The sequence below is a fragment of the Diadema antillarum genome, unplaced genomic scaffold (assembly GCF_040938485.1).
Source record: "Diadema antillarum isolate AM-2024a unplaced genomic scaffold, OU_Dant_1.0 scf00000007, whole genome shotgun sequence".
NCBI lineage: Eukaryota > Metazoa > Echinodermata > Echinoidea > Diadematoida > Diadematidae > Diadema > Diadema antillarum.
The window spans coordinates 2,224,045-2,238,914 of record NW_027270896.1 but is presented as its reverse complement, the minus strand read 5'-3'; the positions used below and the strand labels follow the sequence as shown (position 1 = coordinate 2,238,914).

Genomic DNA, 14,870 nt, shown 5'->3' with positions numbered 1-14,870 from the left:
ATGTTTGCATTTTTGATTTACTTTATGTTATGTTTTTTTGAAAGAAAAATGAGAATAAAATAGATAAATGAAATGAAATCCAAATGCATAGCTCCATTTTAGTCCCCTGCATACACGGCATACACATTAACAATTTGTTTGCAGACTACTAGTATTAGACCAACATTCTTTTTTTGTTTTGAAGTACAGCTGAACAATAATTTTCTTATCAGAACAAAGCTCACCGAAAAAAAAACATGTTTATCCTTGCTGTACCCTACCAGCAAAACCTCCCTCTCTCTTCCTTCCCACTTCAAGCAGTCTCTTATAAATGTAGGACCTATAACTATAGTATTATCATGCTCTTTCGTTGAACTGTTCTTTGAAGTTTTGTCTATAAATAAAGGCTAATCGTACACTGTCTGCGCAACGGCTCCAGATGATCAACTCGTACGTATTTGTGCATGATATTTAGCTAATACATTGTAGGCCCTACAGTAATTCATTTCTTCTCGCTACTTGTACGAGGTTATAATATGATTCATTTAAAGGGAAATTATCAGAACGTAAACATAGGTTTGTCCTTAATATCATTTAAAAAATGAAGAAATAGCTTTCTTAGATTTTTTTTGGTTTGGTATCAGCATCCACAATACACAGATATTATTTTGTTTTTAATGAGGCCTACTCGCACAACCCGGATAGGATCGGCGGTTGCGGAACGTTTCTGCGTACGGCCTATTGTGCGGTATATTCGTTCTGCGGAACTAATCGACTGGATTCGACCAGTATATCGGTTCCCCCGGAACCCGGAACGGATCGACTGTGACACCGGCCCTGTAGTTAACACTCACTCATTTGCAGTTATTCATAAGTTTGATCATTTTTTTTTTCATTGAGCGTTATCAGGTGAAAGCAATTTACTTGTATTTTCTTGCTTTATGTTTGTATGATTTGTGCTGTAGTATTTCTATGTCTGATAATTGTTTATTCCAGGACCCTGTGGAAGACCACTGTATGTGAATGGGCTACCCTGTCTATTTTTAAACATGAGCAAATAAATGAATAGATATTTAGAATAAATAAATAATTAAATAGATTAGGTAGTTTGTTTGTTTGTTTGTTTGTTTTTCAAGGCGACGTCTTGCTTTTATTAAATCCAGACTGGCTGTCGGCGGCAATGATAGGTCCATAGGGGTCCACAGACCTGTCGTAAGTTACTCCTAGTACAGTAGTAATCGATTGAAAGGCTGTTCGGTCCACCCGAACCAAAGAGCTTTTCCCCAGTGGACTGGTGGGGAGGAGGAAAATCTCTTTGATCCGGACCCACTGAAGTTCATGTTCGTAGTGTACACGTGTGTTTATAATTATGTACAGTACTTTTCTCCGCCGCACCGATCTATCTAGCTACTGGCTGATCGTTCGCGTGCGTGTGTACGGTTTTCTACAGCACGATTAGAAAGTGTGCTAAAAGCGTGCGCTGCGATATTTGCTTTTGACGTGACGACTTCATTTCTGCGTAGTAGATTTACGCACAAGCCTAGGTAAGTACCAAAGAGATTATAATGAGAAGCGAGTCTCGTGGCCGTGCGTACGCGTGCGTGGTGAGTGGATGTGTTACAGTGTGGCGTGTACGGTGTAATCAAAGAATGTACGTGTACAGCTCAGCTTACGTACAGCTAGCTGTGTACGATCTTTGGTGTAATTTCGCTCTCTAGTAGTACATATTTACTGTATTTTACGCGTGGTACGCGTTAGAGTCGAGTCCTAACGTTAGACCTACGGCTACACAATAAACACGACTCCGATTGTTGTGCATTTTTTTTTTCTGTATTACGGCCTGGCCTTTTCCCTTGGTAGCTTCTGCGTCTACGTTTCACATGATTTGTTGGTAAGTTTATGGATAAGAAGTCTAACAGAATAAGTCATGAAAAGGAAGTTAAGACAGTTGAGCACCGGTAAGTAAAGTAGGGCCTAGGCTACCCTAGCCCTAACGTTAGCCTTTACCGCAACAGCGACCCCAACACGTAACACGTTACGTGTCGGTAGCAGCGCGCCCCGCAACGGGGTTAGTTAGGGCCCATAGGCCTAACGTTAGGGCCCATAGGCCTAACGTTAGGGCTAGGCCCTAGCTAGTAGTAGGCTCTAACCCAAGCCATAAACTAGAATACGCACTACTCTTTACTGAGCCGTTATTCTGCCGTTATTCTGTACTGCCGTTAAATAATGGGAATCAATGATGTATCATTGATTCCCATTATTTAGCAAAAACATTTGCCACATTAGAATGGAAAAATGTTATTGATAGAAGGCCTGGTCCAATTTCAGTCATCCCTCATCGCTCTATCATGAATGATAATTTAATCAAGGGGGAAATTTCACTCTCATTCGAATGCTGAAACACATCTTTCTCACGCGTTTGCATCAACAGGTATTTTCTTAGACATCACTAGTCTACGTCATGATCGGTGTCAGATTATTTCGCGGAGGATGCAGGGGGCGAGAAGCTGTTCGTCTTAGAGCGCACGTGAGTACCGGTACACGCTAAAATTTATCCAACCGACAATCTGTTTTCCGTCCTTTACTAGTATAGTAAATTATACATATTTTCTCCGAAGCGAGTCATGGACATCTAGTACGACATGTCCTAAGACGTTGAGTTTATACTAGTACAGTTGTACGTGAAAGATGACAGCAAACCTTGCTACGTAATGCAGGACTTCTGTCGTAATTTTTGAATTGCTTAGAAACCGTCTATATTCCATTTGATATTTCCTTTTGTGTGAAGTCGGGTGTTTATGCGGCATCACAATAAACTCGGGCAGCATTGTAAGCGACAGCACCGAGTATCAATGTTTGATACAGGTCGAAATATAGTAAATAGTATCATTGCAAGGCACAATCAACCAAAATCTTGTAAGTTACATTCAACCAAAATCTCGCTAGTCACATACACGTATATTGCAAGGTGGGGGGGGGGGGGGGGTGTGTTACGGCACATTTTGGTAAATTGCATATTTTGGTAAATTACCAAAATGTGCCTTAACATGTTACGGCACATTTTGGTACCTGCACATTTTGGTTAATTTGCCAAAATGGGCAGGACATTAAAGGCACATTTTGGTAACGTTCTGCTCCTCCACAATCATTATAAAAACACATTTAATTTTGTAAGTGCAGTTGGTTTTTGTCCCCACCGAATGAGTTCGGTAGCCCAAGGGGACTATGAAACGGCGTGTTGGTGTGTGTGCGTGTGTGTACATGTATGTGTGCTTGAAATGATAAGATTTGCTTCCTCTCTGTCATTTCTGGTTCTGATTGCTCTGACTTATGGAGATATAGGTAAGGCTTAAGGGCTTTGAAACTTCAACACAGAATTCTGAATTCTTTAATTATGCAAATTTATGCGATTTTTTTTCCAGAACTGAAATTAACGAAAATGTTACTTCTCCTACATTCAACAGTGGGTTTTTATTCTGCTTGTTTTATCTGAGAGGGCTTGGTTGGGACTACCAAAGTTCAATACAGTAAAGAATTCTGAAATTTATAGATTATGCAAATTTATGCATTTTTCCTCAAAAGTAACCGAAAATGCTACTTCTACATTTTACAGTGGATCTTTATTCTGCTTGTTTTAATGTGATGGGGCTTGGATGGGACTACCAAACCTCAACACAGAATTCTGCAAATCATTAATTATGCAAATTTATGCAACCTCCTATGTATGCAATTTTCAGTTTTTTTAAACCAAAAATGTTACTTCTACATTTAACAGTGCATTTTGATTCTGCTTGTTTTATCTGATCGGCCTTGATTGGGAGAACCAGAGTTCAACACAGAATTCTGAAATTCATTAATTATGCAAATTTATAAAAATTTATAAACTTTTTTTAGAAACTCACAAAAATGCTTCTTCGACTTTTTAAAATGGATTTTGATTTTCGTTATTTTATCTGATGGCTTGGTTGGGACTACGAAACTTCAACATCGAATTCTGAAATTCATTAGTTATGCAAATTTATGCAAATGTATGAAAAAAAAATCAGAAATTAATGGAAATGATACATCTCCTTCATTAAACGGTGGATTTTGATTCTGGTTGTTTTATCTGATGGGGCTTAGTCGGGACTAGCAACGGTTTTTAGATAAGAAGATGAACATTTATGCACGACGCACGACGGATGGAAACGGATGGCATTAGCTCACGTATAGGCCCCCGGTTCAGGTGATCTAAAAGTCATAGGGGGGCGGTCACCCCATGCCCCTCTGTATCGCCACCCATGACCCAGACATATGAAAGTGCCATGGCAGCACAGGGACTCAATACATTGACATTATCTTTACCAGAAAAATGCCCCCCCCCCCCCCCCTTCAAAAAATTACTACAAATGTAGCGCGAACACTAGTCTTGCCTGGAACAATTATTGATCACCTTAATTCTTACTCCTGGAATGCATAATCTCCTACCAATGCACCCTAAATAAAAAAGAAAGAAATCCGGAGTTTTTATCTCAGGAACGGATTATTACCCCCCCCCCCCCCCCTTTACTGGCCGATTACACACTAGCAGTTCCCCTTTAACAAGCCAGTCGAGGCTTCATTCTACACCAACTATACAGAAATATCACAGAAGATAATTTATACCTACCCTGTAGTACGCGTACGACGGCCTTATGTGAGAAACAAAAACGAATTTTGCATTTTCTCTGATTTATTGCTATACGTCATTACCATGACAACGCAGTACCCATCCTTTAACGAATGTGTCTTGTACGTCTTCACTCCAAGACCAAAGTGCGTGCCAACTATTGTGAGCATTTGGCAAAAATAAGGAAGTAATTTGATCTGCAAAATTTTGTCATAGTTTGTTGCGATGATATACTGTTACCATGGCAACACACTAACCATCATATTTCAACAAAAGGTCCGGGGGCTAGCCGCTAACCCGAGTATCGCAGTCAATACATGTACACTTGACGCAATTTCCCTGTAAATTAAGGCCCCTTCTCCCTTTTGCTAGGAGAACCCCCCCCCCCCCCCACACACACATACAAAGAACATGGGTGCTTCTACCGAAAGGATGATTCCTCAGCAATTTGGTTGAAATCTGCCCATTGGTTCTGAAGAAGATGGAAATGTGATTTAATTTCTTCCCCTCCCCCTTGTTTGTTCAGCCTCCAAACTTTCACCCCTCTAGAAACCCAAGGGGGCTATCCTAAATATTGCCATGATCAGCTTATATTCCCTCATCTATAAAGGTATCTACAATGTATAATATAATATATCTGCAGTTATCCAAATCAACATCTGGGACCCGTTTCATAAAAAGTTGATATGATAGCAACTCTTGCTGGAATGGCAATTGTCATGACAACGACAAAAATCCAGCTTCGTGATTGGCTGTTGCTATTGGAAGTTACTATTCCAGCAAGAGTTGCCATCCTAACATCTTTTTATGCAATGGGACTTTGGTAACACTTGTAGGCTTTAAAAAGTGCGTTGATCTTACAAGGGTTTTCTTCATATGCTTATTTCCTGCTTTCTATTAGTCTTAATCTATTTGTTTTTTTTTTTAAACCTTTTTTTTTTATTTTTGCTGTTTCTTGATAAAAAAAAGATATGATATGCACAACTCGGTGGTTTTTTATCTGCAGTTTATCCAGATCAACATCTGGTAAACACTTATAGGCTTAAAAAGTGCGTTGCACAGCCCCATTTGTACGGCTGGTTGCAAATACATAATGCAGTATTGCAAAATTTCAGGCATTAAAAAAAGAAAGTCGAAAATATCTGAAAGCATATAGAAATCTTCTATATTCAACCCACTACATGTGATTTTCACGTCTTTTTATTTCTTTCTGTGGTTTTATTCTCTCTCTCTCCTCTCTCTCTCTCTCTTATGTATATATATATATATATATATATATATTTGTATGTATATATATATATATATATATATATATATATATATACTATATGTATATGAGTCTCGCTATATATGAACTGTGAACGCCATGAAAATGCAGAAGTGCAGACATTCTATCTAAAACTTTTAGTAAGCATTTCCCCTTATATATATATATGTATATATATATATGTTGTGTTTCTTTTTGTAGTGTGCTTTTGAAAAAAAAAAAAGAAGTTATCTTTTTTCTCAAAGCTTTTAATGTTCCATCCGTACCCCGTTATGAAAACATTGTGTTGTATAAAGCAAATAACACTTGACGTAGGAAATAACCTGGCATACTTTAATCTATACGTCGTATCTGTTAACTTTGGCCGCTGTTGCAATCCGTTTGTGAAGACATTCACCCGGGACCTCCTTTGTCGTACAATTTCCCATGGGTTGTTACTGTCTGTTCGGCGATTTACTTTGTCCCCACAGATGCGCTGTGCTGGTTTACTCTCTAGGAGTTTTCAAACCACGTACAGTGTAATGTCGTCTTCAGCGCATCCGGTTGCTGATCGTAACGTAACCGCAGTGGAATCGGCTGAGCAGGAAATGAACGATTCTACGTTGCCGTTTGGGAAGAAAGCGGCAAAATCAGCGGCGAAGAGCCCAGTATGGTCCAACAACGAGTGGGACCCGCTGGAAGAGGTGATCGTTGGCCGAGTCGAAGGGGCAACGGTGCCGCAATTTACTGCCGAGGTCAAAGTGAGCAGAGATTATTAAATTTTTACAATTGAAGGGTTCAAGGAATCGCACTTCATTTTCATTAATTCATGTATTGTAAGGTGCAATATCAACTGTTGTTGGCCTGAAAGACCTACCTGGGCAGAAGGAGTTATTTTTGTAGAACAAATTGACGAGAAATGCAACCGTATAAATTGCACGGCAAGTTTCAATGCTTACACGTTTATCTGGTTGTCGTCTTATGTTATTGTGTAAAGATGCATTTTATTATCATGCCGCATGTGAGGTGAATGCTATTCCACTCGCCAGTCTCATTCATTCATTATCCTTCATTTTCATCTTCTACCGATGTTTTTAAGCTCACCTGAGCCAAATGGCTCAAATGAGCTATTACAATCGTTTACTGTCCGACGTCCGTCGTGAGTAAATTTCGGTCACATTTTCATCTCCTCTTTCAAAATTGATATCTGGATTTTGACCAAGAATTGGCCTGAACCAGCCATGGTGAGTGGGGGGGGGGGGGGGCAAGGGGGTATAGCTTATATGCCCTAAAGATAGTGACGATGTTCGCAGGGCAACCCCAAATACCCCAAATTAGCTAATTGTCATAATGTTTTTGACACATTCACCTTCTTTAAAAACATGGCTAGACTTAGACCAAACCGATCTAGTATCACCAAGGGGGAGGGGGGGGGGGAATCACATTTTTTTATAAATGGTGGCGATGTCCTTAGGCAGGACCTTTATAATCTTGCAGAATGCTTGACGTTTTCATCTTCTCTGAAAAAGAGGTGGCTGGACTTCGATCTAACCAAGGAGGTAATCAGTGCCTCCTTGATCTAACTTGGAAGGAATCATAAATGGGAGAGGGGATTATGATTTGCATATTGATGGTGGTGCCCAAAGCGTCCCTTAGGAGGGTGGTGCGTATAAGGTGGAGTGTCATAAAGGCGAAATGACATGCTCAGGGGAACAGTAGACCCACTGGTCTCGTAAAGGGTGTTACTTTTTCGATTTGCCACTTCATGAGATTTTGTCTTATCTTTTCTGTTGTGCTTCCACTCTCTTGTCGTGCCAAATCGAACACATACTGCCTAACCAGCATTTTTGCTTCTCTCCTTTTTTTACAGGCAAACACAAGTAGCAAGTGTTGGGAATTTTTTCAGCAAATATGGCGGACAGTCTTTCCCGCTGGAGCACATGAAGGCAGCCGAGGAGGAAATCGAAGAGTTCGTCAACATTCTGGAACATGAGGGCATCACAGTTCGTCGTCCCGACATTTGCAACTACCAAGAGGAATACGCCACTCCTGACTTTCGTTCTACAGGTTCGGCCTTGTGTTGCTCCCAGTTTGCGACATGATTTATTGTTCTATATTTTCTGTTTGTTCCACCGAGGATGACGCAGACGTTTTGGGTATGGAATAGTTTTCATCCCACTCGAATTGTGTTTCCGTAAAAACTGAAATGTCTGAATGCGATAGTAGATGACCGGATGTTAAAAAAAGTAACCCATGACTGGCCCCTTGGGGTCGATATGCAGGTGGGAGAGGAGAGAATGGCAGGGCAGTGTCAAGGAGACAACTCGACTCCAAGAAACCTCACTCAGAATCTAGCAGAGTGATGTGAATACAAGCATTCAGGGGTTACCCTTTTCGTTTTAGAGTGCTCAAAGTTGGAGCCAAAGAAATATTATTCAATCGGTCAAAGTTGGTACAATTTATTAGCCTGCACAGATTTTAATTAGGAGGGTAGTTGGAAGAAAAGTCAGTGGTCAAAAGTATTTCTTGGTATGCAGATGGCAAATTGAATTTTATATTTTTTTTTAATTTACGCAAAAAGCGGCAAGGAGATTGATTTTTTTTTCTGAGGTCATAAAATCTGCAGTTGTATCTTATAGAAATACAGGTGAATATTGATGCAAAAGTTTGAGGCTCTTGTCAAGCTGATATACATGTTTCCATGGATGTTATAAACAAGTCAAAAAAAAATACCTCTTGATGATAATATTGAATGATGTTAGGGTACTTATTATAATGATTGACTTGAAAGTAAGATACTAGATGTCAACGTTTGTCTGAAAAAAAGGCAACAAGAAAGTTAGATACCTCTTCCCTCTCCTACCCCGCCATTCTACGACTCGTTCTGTCATTACCTCCACCCTAAATTGCCAAGACGGCACGACTTGCGTTTCGTTCGTGTTTTATGAGAAACCCATAGAAACCTGAACAGCATAAATGCTATGATAATACCCATCAGGTATGTACGCTGCGATGCCCCGTGACATCCTCCTGGTGCTCGGCGATGAGATCATCGAATGCCCCATGGCATGGCGATCACGCTTCTTTGAGTACCGGGCCTACAGGTCACTGGTGAGGGAGTACTTCAAACAGGGTGCCAAGTGGACAACGCCGCCAAAGCCGCTGATGAGCGACGAGTTGTACGACCAGGTGAAAATGATTAACTTCGGTGTTGTGCTGGTTATATATATCTTTTCGTTGTTCGTTGTATTGAGCACAACTGCATTTTTTCGTACCATTCGCTACGAAGTGTCGCCGGAGGCATTATGTTATGGCGGAGGCATACCATTCGCGATAGGGACATTACAAGAATCAAGAAATATTGTGGTCATAATATCACCATCTTGCTACTTGACTATTTCAAAAACGAATTGGTCAAGTGTCATGAAGTACTCTTGACACAATGCATGATATTCATTCCGTTGACGCTGATACAAACGGATTATGAAAAGCGCGAATGATACTGGAATTTACGCATAATTCTGTAAATGACATAGGATTGCAGTGACCGTTCTGAAGGCGTTAGAATCAAGAGTTATATTCTTTTAAGGAAGACCAATGGTAGATATCTGCATACAGGTTGTTGCTTTGAAATGTTAAAGTGTGGAAGTTTGACGTTCTGATTGTGTGCCTAAATCACTTTGTAAATGTAACATATCACAATTTTAACCAATATGTAATCTCTCCTATGTCTATTCCAGACACACTCTACCCAGCCCCATTCTTACTGCAGTGCTTCCACACTACCTATTTCAATGCGTCAAAATGCTAAACATTTTTTTTTCCTCACAGGAGTACCCAATGGGCAACACGGTAGATCGCCATCAACTTGCGGCCGAAGGTCGATTCGTTACAACCGAGTACGAGCCCTGTTTTGACGCCGCAGACTTCATGAGAGCCGGACGAGACATATTCGTCCAAAGAAGCCAGGTAAGAATAAGTCAACATTCTAATTTTTGGTATTTCTTTTAACAAGCAATGCAACGAACATTTCTGATACGCTGTTGTCACCTCCATCAAAATTTATAGTTTCTTCTAATTGATTCAAAATGGAAAAGACACCAAATGACAATCTCTGTCGTGGAGATACCTATCCTGCCTACCTTCGGATGCCACATAGAAATATCTCAACTAATGCTAGCTACCACGATTGCGTTCTAAACTCGATTTTCTCATGTTTGTTATGGTCTTACATTGGCTTTGGCACTCTCGGATGGCTCGAAATGCAGCGATTGCTGCAAAGCAAATTCATCGCTAAGAAGTTGTAACTGCTTCATATATAGACAAAAGACGAAACACAAACCTAAAACTACTTACATACACCTTCCGGTTTCCGACAAAGAGCTAAACATACCTTTTTTCTTTTGTGCGACAAAATCAAAAGAAGGAGAGAACAAAAAAAACAACAGGAGATATCTGACTACATGATTCCAGCATGTTTACATCAGTATCCACTTTTCGTTAAGAAAAAAACTGCGATACTGCTGCTGACCTGTACTGAACTGGAGCACATGTTCTCCCACTATATTAACCCCGCGCTAAAGGTCACAAATATGTTTGGTATCGAGTGGATGAAACGGCATCTGGGCAACCGCTACCGCCTCCACGTTCTCTCTTTCGACGACCCCAACCCGATGCACATCGACGCCACCTTCAACATAATCGGGCCTGGTCTGGTGCTGTGCAATCCCGAAAGACCTTGCCACCAGATCGACATGTTCAAGAAAGCTGGTTGGACGATAGTTCAGCCGCCAAAACCTGTCATGCCAGACTGTGAGTTGTACGCTAGTATGCTGGATGATGATACTGATGAAACTTTCAGTCATTTTACATGTGAATTCAGCATTGAAAGTAATTTACTGGAAGTAGCAAAGTGGCATTGTAAGTTGTAGCATTAGTTAGCAGTTTCAGAGTAATTTACGGCAGTATTATATCTTAAAGGTAAATAAAATTTGCATAATCTATCCAAAAAGATGAAGGGTACAACAACAAAAGGAGTAACGAAAAACGCTGGTCATGTGCTATGAATGCTTGTCTATTCATGAATTTATATTCCCTGACATTTAGTCGATGCTGGTGCAAATTTTAATGCATTTTACGTTCATTCATAATTTGAACGCGCTTTTCACACGATTATGAGAAAACATCACAATATCACATGCTGATAGATTTAAACTAAATGGACTAATTAGCTACTTGAGTGCTGATTTCGTCGATTGTCAAATTTGCTCACCTCAGAATGATAACATTGTTTAATCAGATACAGTTTTTCACGAGAGTTGGTTGGGAAAACCTATTGTAACAAAAATAATTCTGACCCGTTAAGTCTTGACAGGACTTTAACCTCTATGAATGAATAAATGTCATAAGTAAAAAATTTTTGTATTCGATTTGCCTAATTGATCTTCTGCAAGTACCTCCATTTAATTACATGCCTAAGAGTGGATATTCTCACCGGGGAGAATATTAGTCAAGGTTGTTATAACAGGGTTTTAATAAAATCTAAGTGAATTCGCATTTTCCATTTTCATTTATGTTCGTATCTCTGCATACTTTATTCAATTCACAGCTCACCCTCTCTGGTTGTCGTCCAAGTGGCTATCGATGAATGTTCTGATGCTGGACCCCAAGCGCGTGGTCGTCGACCGCAACGAGGTCCCCATCATCAAAATGTTTGAGTCCCTGGGCATCGAGTGCGTCAAGGTCTCCCTCAAGTACGCCAATTCACTCGGTGGCGGCTTCCACTGCTGGACCTGCGACATCCGTCGCAGGGGATCGCTTCAGTCCTATCTGTAGGGCCTATAGCTATACACCCCCAAAACACGCTTATAATTGTAGATACACTGTGTAGTGTCTTTGTGTTCAAATGCAGTTCAATGCCACTAAAGGATTTCCCGGTCAACTAAACGTTTCGAGCAACCAATGTGACGTTAAAAGTAATTACAGTTCCTGCATTCGTGATATATCCGTCTTTGCGACCAATCAGATTCGTTTATGAGGGTGCATGTTTAATATACGATGTAGCTGCAATCAAATTAGGAATGTGTGGTTTGTATCAAGTAGAACATCTAAATGGGGAGGCGTTTGGGGGGAACGCTTATTCATGTCAATACTTTGCCATTGTGTTGTTACGCTCATTAGGCAAAGAAATATTCTCCTTTTCATGTCAAATCTTGGTGGAAATTTGATCTCTTGTGAAAATGGTGTTTTGATTACTCCCCCTTAGATTTATTGTTGATTGGATTTCTATACGTTCCAATTTATTTGCATACTCTTTACACGAAGGTAGTTCTCTGACTTTTTTAGAAGAGAATGTACAGGGAAGAATTACTGTACATGAAATCAAGGAAAACAAAGACAAAGATATAAAAAAAAGCACACAAAAGATTTCACAGTGAATTGAACGTCCGTTTGTGTTTGCATGCATGCAACATCCAAATGTCTATTGTGTCCACGTTGATACATCGTAAACATAGAACTTAGTGAATAAAGAACAAAATCGACTTATTATATGACGAATTTAAATATTTGCAACACATTCACCGGCCGTGACTTATCGGGTTCATTGCAGAATTGTCGAATTTCAGAGCACACTGTTTCCCATGAACACCTTTAATCGCTGGTAGCGAAATTGCTCGTTCTGGAACAAAAAATCGTTCAATTTGAATGACCATTTTATGAATTTTATTAGCAAGAGTCTTTCAATTGACTGGAATCCTCATTAAAGGGTTTAATCAATAGAATCGCAAACTGAAGCTGTTATCAACCCCTACTGACTGCCGTACGCATGTACATGAAGCATTCTTAGTAACATGCCAAGTACTTGACTTTCCGTCCTGTTTACTTGAAAAAAAAAAGATAAGCAGATTGGCAAGTTTGCTCGGATGGGTCGATGGGTGGGGACACGCTGCTGCGACTGTGTTATATTCCATGTTTCTGGGCTGTAGACGCCTTCTGAGAAAGCCGAGGTCAATCTTAGTATCCAACCACCTACAGAATCCTACATGTTTAACACATCTCTGTACTTCTACGGAGTGTACCTTATGGTGTAGTGATGATAATGAATGATCGTGTTCAAGATTAGTTGTTGGGTTGTTGTTTTGTTTTTCATACAAACTTTTTCATCTTCTAAGTAGTACATGCATATGTGCAATTTATTGGGGCCATGTGCCTGATTGACTGATATCTAAATCTACTTAAACGACATGGGTGTAAACTCACTGTCCCCTCGTCTATTACATTATTCTAATTACTTATGTGTACTTTTTATCCTATATTCTATATTTTTCTGTTTCCTTTGTTTGCTTGAACCCCCTGTATAAATTCCATTGCGGAAAACACATTTCTACATATTGTCTCATTTCAGCATAATCTGGTAGAAAGATATAAATGAATAGGTACTCAGCTGTCTGAAATAGAAGGAATGTAAGTTCAAGTTTACAGGTCACAAAAAAAAAAATGGCTGAACTATTCTCTGAGTCACGAATTCCACTGCGTGTTAGTCCAAGACTGATTTTGTATGGTGAAATTGAGAAATAAATTGGACAATGTGTTCTTTGTGCACAAAGGGTTAAAAGTCAATCCTTGATTAGTTGTGAAGGGTCGTGACCTTGCTCATAGTGTACACAAAGGGCAATGTACTCATGGCAATTACTGTGATTCTTCTTTCATTGCGTGAGAAGCGGCTGCATCAAAGCTTTTGTATCTCGGAAAATAATCTGGAAATTTGTTAAGTAGTTATACACGTACAATATGTAGTTACATTTCTTTACATTTCCTATCTCGTTGACTCCCATCAGAAGAAGAAGAAAACGAAAAATTACAGTGCTGCGATGTATTCTAGCGATTGTAAGACGAAGAATAAAGTTGTATTTCAAACCATTCTAAATTGATGCCACATAATAAATTGTCATTGTGTCACTGTGTCCGACGCACTTCTTCCAAGCATGATGACGATCATCTCTATTCCAACCAACCCTCTTACTGACGAAATCACAGGAAACAGAAATGAACGGACATAACAAAAGAAATGGTGTTGTTATAGTCATCATCTTTCAATTTATACATTCGGCACCACAATTTCAAGAAATAGAATTCACATTGTACAGATCGAATATTGAATGGCTGCACCATTGGTCCCTGATACATGCAACGTTTGTCCATATTTTATCCAATTGGACAGTACATGAGCATACACAACACTTTTTTTAACAGTGTCACTGCAAGTAGATAGCCCATTTTTTATTTTGATTGGATTGATAAAGCATGGATCTTGAGTCATTATCTTCAGGCATTTTAACATCTGTAGCCATTGGTAGCTGGGCTACTTTAAAGATGAGCATAATATTGATTCAGACTTAACATTCTAAAAGACTTAAAAATGATAGAGATTTGTATGAGCTCATATTGTTTTTTTCGCGCAATTTGACAAAAATTCCATTCCATTTCGTTGACAAACATTCGGGTATCAGCGATTCTCGTCAGTCGCTTTTTCGCATGGTTCGAATTCGGTATTAAGAACTTTCAGTTTTGTGGAAATGAGAATCATTTAAATACAGTACACTGCATCTCGACATCGCGATATCTCTTTTCAATTTCGCACTAGTCGAGATCAGGGCACGACAAAGTCATGAAAGTTCTAAATTTCGTTTTCAAAGAATGCAGATTCGTATTTCTAGCAATCAATTCGTGCAACATTACCGTTACCCTGATCACGTGCGGCTGTTTTGTTTTGTTTTGTTTTTTCGTTGTTGTTTCCATCAGAGTCTTCTAAGCTGCCAATTTCTTGGCTTTTTAGGCATCCGGGCAGGTTTGTCTGGGAGCGATTAAACCACTGGTTGCACTTGGCTGGTGTAAACGAAATTCAGTACCTAAATATCAAACATGTTTTCCTCCGGAACGCGCTCGCAACTGGGAAGCCATAGCAAATTTGAATGACGTTTTCACGCGTTTTTATGT

At 39.7% G+C, this 14,870-nt stretch overlaps 1 pseudogene; it reads left to right on the top strand.

Annotated features, from left to right (window-relative positions):
- Window positions 1-2,440: 2,440 nt before the first annotated feature.
- On the top strand, window positions 2,441-11,708 carry LOC139716553 (glycine amidinotransferase, mitochondrial-like; annotated as a pseudogene).
- The last annotated feature ends 3,162 nt before the right edge of the window (window positions 11,709-14,870 follow it).